At 44.7% G+C, this 5,504-nt stretch overlaps 1 pseudogene; it reads left to right on the forward strand.

Annotated features, from left to right (window-relative positions):
• Window positions 1-298: 298 nt before the first annotated feature.
• On the forward strand, window positions 299-757 carry LOC149122753 (ETS domain-containing protein Elk-1 pseudogene; annotated as a pseudogene).
• The last annotated feature ends 4,747 nt before the right edge of the window (window positions 758-5,504 follow it).

A 5,504-nucleotide genomic window follows, 5' to 3' on the forward strand; every position in this document is an offset into this window, starting at 1 on the left:
TTAACTACCTATGCGGATTTTTCTAGTATTTTGAAGGAGGTTTAGAGCTGAGCTCTGGGGATTGAACTGAGTTAGAGTTCACATGTTAGCTATCTGTTGATGAGCAAAATCCTCATTGTCCCCAGCATCAGCACGGAAAACAAGAAGTTTCTTGTGGGACTACTCCAAACAAGCAGGACCACGTGTCACAGCTCCGTGTGCAGTCCTTGTGAGATTACTGAACACTGCTAATATTATTATTAGTAATAGTAGTACTGGTACTAGTGCTTTGCATGTGTAAGATGACATGTGATCAGACATGTTAAAAAGTCCAAGGATAGCCCGGCTGCCCGCGGTCTTTAGGGAGACTGCGGCTCCGGCGGGTGGCCTGGCGGCTTCTAGCCCTGAAATTGCCCAGCCGCAGAAGGGCCGGAAGCCGCGGGTCCTGGAGCTTCCACTCAGCCCAGGCCTGCTTGGTGGGCCGGGACCCGACCCGACCCCGGGCTCTGGAACTGGCTCTGGTCTACAGGCACCGGGGCCAGCGCTGACGCCTTCGTTGCTACCTGCTCATACACTGACCCCGGTGCTGCTGCCTCCCAGCTCTCTGCCTCCCAGCATTCACTTCTGGAGCACCCTGAGTCCCATTGCACCCCGTAGCCCGGCCAAGCTCTCCTTCCAGTTTCCTTCCAGTGGCAGCGCCCAGGTGCACATCCCTTCCATCAGCGTGTATGGCCTCTCGACCCCCGTGGTGCTCTCCCCAGGGCCTCAGAAGCCATGACTTCCACCACCACCTCCTCCTCCTCCTCCTCCTCCTCCTCCTCCTCCACCACCACTACCACCTCCTCCACCACTACCACCCCCTTCTGGGGTCACTCCATCCATGCCCCTGAACTTCTCTCCAGCCAGCCATCTCAAGGAGAAGCATAATTCAACTGACAGACTCATGCTCTGGTTGTGGTGGGGTGGGGATTCTTGCGAAGAAGGATCTCGCACTAATTCTTCCACAAAACACACACAACTTCTGTCTTCTTTGTCAGTCCCCCAGTGGCCGCCCTGACACGTCTCCTACTTCAGTGGTAGGGGCGGTTTATTTATTTATTTTTTGAAGGCCACTGGGAGGAGACTGGCCCAACCCTTTTAAGAGGGGTGGTTGAGACATCTCCCCCATGTCCCCACTTTTTTTCGCCAAGACAAGACAATCAGGGTCTGGCTTGAAATGGACATTTCTTTCTTTATTTCTCAGCCTACCCTTGGGGAGATGAGGGAGCCCTGTCTCCATTTTAGGATGTGGGTAGAAGAGCTAGTTTGTTTTGTTTTATTATTCCTGGCCGTATCTGGGATCCAGGAAGAATTTGTACCATTTAATGGTTTAGGAGTCTTGACCAAGCAAGAATCACACCTTTGAAATGGGATTTTCCACCTCCTGAGCCTTTCTCTCAGCTTGTCCTATTTTCAACCAACATTGTGGCCAGGGAGGAATGCCCCTTTGTCCTTCTGCCCCCTGAGAAGCCATTCCTTTGTCTGCCAACCTCCCTGGGGTCCTGCGTGTTACCTCCCAATGGAGGGTTTTTTTTGGGGGGTGGTCCCCATCTGGGGAGCCCCTCCACCCAGTACTCCAGGTCTCCCTGGCTCCCACCCCTACCATTTTGATAGTATAATCTATTTTTAAATGGGGCTTTTCAATAGGGGAGAGGGAAGCATCCCTTCCTATATCTGATGGGGTGGGTGGGAAGGAAGGGATTTGGGGGGGGGATCTTCCTGTCACCCCCAGTTGTTTATTTTTGATACCAAACATGTATTTTCAGCTCCCTCCCAGCCCCCCAGTTTCCTGCGGGCGGGTACAAAGGACTCTAAGTGTCCCTGGAGTTGGGAGGGAGAAATGGGGGACATAAAGCCTGTCCTGTCTCAATTCCAGGCTGGAGAGGGTGGGTTCAAAAACTCCTGGGCTCACCTCCCATCAGCACCAGCCCAGCCCAGGCCTGGGGACCTGGGGGTTGGTGATTTGGGGGACGGTGCTACACTCGTCTCCACTGTTTGTTTTACTTCCCCAAAATGGACCTTTTTCTTCTAAGAGTCCCAGAGAATGGGGAATTGTTCCTGTAAATATATATTTTTAAAGGTGTTAAAAACAAACAAACAAACAAAAAAAAAACAAAGCAAAAAAAAGTCCAAGGATAGGCTAATCCTCTGCCTTGCGGCGCCGGCACACCGGGTTCTAGTCCTGGTCCGGGCACCGGATTCTGTCCCAGTTGCCCCTCTTCCAGGCCAGCTCTCTGCTGTGGCCAGGGAGTGCAGTGGAGGATGGCCCAAGTGCTTGGGCCCTGCACCCGCATGGGAGACCAGGAGAAGTACCAGGCTCCTGCCTTCGGATCAGTGTGGTGCGGCGGCCATTGGAGGGTGAACCAACGGCAAAAGAAGACCTTTCTCTCTGTCTGTCTCTCTCTCACTGTCTACTCTGCCTGTCAAAAAAAAAAAAAAAAAAAGTCCAAGGAAATTAAACTCTTTTTTAATAAAATCATTCAAACATTTTATAAATTGAATTGAATGCATGACTTCTTAGATTTTTCTTCTTAAAATTTATGTGTATTTAACCGATTTCAAAACAAAGCAAATAACACACACATACCCCCATCTCACCTAATGGCAAATGAAATCATTGATTGTCAGGGGCCTGCACTGTGGCACAGTGGGTTAATGCCCTGGCCTGCAGTGCCGGCATCCCATTTGGATGCCGGTTCGAGACCCGGCTGCTCCTCTTCCAATTCAGCTCTCTGCTATGGCCTGGGAAAGCAGTGGAAGATGGCCCAAGTCCTTGGGCCCCTGCACCCGCTCCTGGCTTCAGATGGGCACAGCTCCTGCCATTGCTGCCAATTGGGGAGTGAACCAGCGGATGGAAGATCTCTCTCTCTCTCTCTCTCTCTCTCTTTCTCTCGGCTTCTCCTCTCTCTGTGTAACTCTGACTTTCAAATACATAAATTAATCTTAAAAAAAAAAAAAGAAATAATCAACTGTCAAATAGCTTGGAGTCCTCTGTGTTCCTTTCAAGTGATAGGCACCTTTCTTGTTGCTCTGTCCTGTAAAATTTTTTTTCTCTCTACCTTAGTATTAGTTTCTTTACTATGGTAAATAATCGTATTTTTTTCCATACAGCTGTCTTCTTGGTGTGTGCTGCTTTGTTTAGTTTTCTCAGTCTGACACCTCCATGCTCACCTTGAGAAAGAATTTCAGGCAGCTGGCCAAATTACATTCTGTTTGTCTATGTCAATATTTATGCTGCTGCCTCTCTGAGTCTACTCAAGTTTTTCTCCTTTGGAATTAATTATTACACTCTCAAAGGGAAATTTTGGCTTCCTAATATTGTTTTCATATAAGACTTTACCTACCTTACCATACATGAAAAAAATCATATAAACAATCCAAGAATACCAAAAATGCTCTAATTAAGAGAGAGAATATATATGCTTAATTCTTGCCTCACAAAAAGTAAAAATTATCTGGCTGTTGCCTTTTTTAAAAATAGGCCTTATTTACCCTTGTATGAAATTTGACAGGGTTGCAATCACTATGCAGATTGCTATTATTGCGGAGATCTCTTTCAATCCCTTTAAGTAGCTTCCGTGGTCTCATACTACCTAAAAGTGCTGTTAAAATAAGATCAAGGGTTTGCATGGAGTTGCTAGGAAATTGTCTTCCCTTCTGTTAAGTGTGGGTGGTGATGTCCCTGGATGAAAGGAGGCCCTGCATTGGAAGAAATTAGCACAATGCATGGCAGCAAGGTGCCCTTCACTTTCACTGGCTGTGTACAGAGTACAGGGTTAGATACTACAGAAAATAGTATCTAATGAATCCCTCGTATGTTCTTAAAGTGTGGCCTGTGTAGGAAGTCACAATGTTAAATCATTTACTGACCAATGAACCAGCACATTCCATTCAATTTACAATTCATTATTGTTTCTGTACTGGTTAGATGAATCTTCTTCAGATTCTGTCTTCCTTGTGAAAAACAGGCTGCTACCTCCTTACGATGAAGAGCTCTGTCTGAAGAGAAGTCAACAACTTGACGGATTTAGCTGCTCTACTGACTCTGTCTTAATCACTCATCTACATTCCAGGAGGTAAAATGTGCAAGTCAAGTGAAATTAATACTGTGTGTAAATTCTTATCACATGGAAATAATTTAGGCTCACAGAAAGACCAAGCTACTTCCGTACTGAATGTGAGGTGTAGAAGCTAATAGAATGCCATTATAACCAAACAAATGACTAAAAGGATGGAAACAAATCTCTACTACATTTACTTGGAATCATTATGTAGAAAACAATTTTAATAGACTCCTGGTGCTGTCAGTCAATATCTAGTTTTCTTAGGCTGGTGCTGTTCCAGGTTCAACTTGACACAGAATTATGGACAGTTAAATCCCTGTTTAATGCTTAGTTAGCCAAATTCTTCCTGCTCAGACATTAATGTCCTTTACAAGTAAATACTATAGTTCTACCCACTCTTTAATCCTTCTGCTATTCAATTCCAAGTTTACAATAATTTGTCTGTCTTTTTGGAATAATTAAATTCCCTAAGGAACACAATACATCGATTTCATGCCCAAGTATAATGCGACTATGAATCACAATGTAAAAAGCAAGCAGGTTGAGAAATATCAGGCTGCACAAACTCAGAGAGAGAACAAGAAATACTCATGGATGAACATTTCAGAAGGAAAATATGTGCAGAGGAAAGTTAAACATTGCAAAATGTGCACATTTCTGAAATTCTGGCTCCAGTTAGTGGGAGGGAATACAGGCTGTGATGTGTACGCTGTGAAAAATTCTAGGCTGATTTTTCTTTGTGATAGATGATGCTTTGTTAATGATGATGCACCCTTTTTAGCATGCTAAGAACTTCACAACTGTCTCCCCAATACTTCTAGTTTATCATCACAAAAACAAACAAGACAAATAGATAACTCAGGAAGCTTAACCCTTCTGTATAGCTCTTGAAGGTGTACTGGATGAGGCTTGTGTGTAATTTATGTTACAGCAAGCTACACACAAGGATTGTTAGCGGTAAGATAGTAGAAAATTACCACATAAATATGATAAGGTAAGGATCAAAAACAAAGCTCAAAACTATCAAGTTACTTGGTTTTAGGAGAAAAAAATTGGTGCAGCAGTGTTTTGTCATACTCGGTAAACACCCACTCTAATTTCTGCCCTTGGTGCTCCATAAAAAACTGATCTTGCAAAGGTCATGGCTTATCGCCACATCATCATGCAAAAAGACATTTTTCAGTCCTTGTTCTCTCCTGAATTTCCAGCCTCACTTGATGCAATTGACCACATCCTCCTTCTCAAAGACTTGCTTCCCAAGGTTTCTACAATATCCCATTTCTCGAGGGTTTCCTGTACCACCATGGACAGTCTTTTTTAGATGTGTTTGCTAGCTCCTTTTCTAAACATAAATTTCCACTAAGCTCCTTTCTAGCTTGATAATTTCATTACCATTGAATTGTTTATGCCTTTCCATTTGAA

Source organism: Oryctolagus cuniculus, chromosome 13 (genome assembly GCF_051225735.1).
Source record: "Oryctolagus cuniculus isolate XC-2025 breed Fujian yellow rabbit chromosome 13, ASM5122573v1, whole genome shotgun sequence".
In the NCBI taxonomy this organism is placed as follows: Eukaryota; Metazoa; Chordata; class Mammalia; order Lagomorpha; family Leporidae; genus Oryctolagus; species Oryctolagus cuniculus.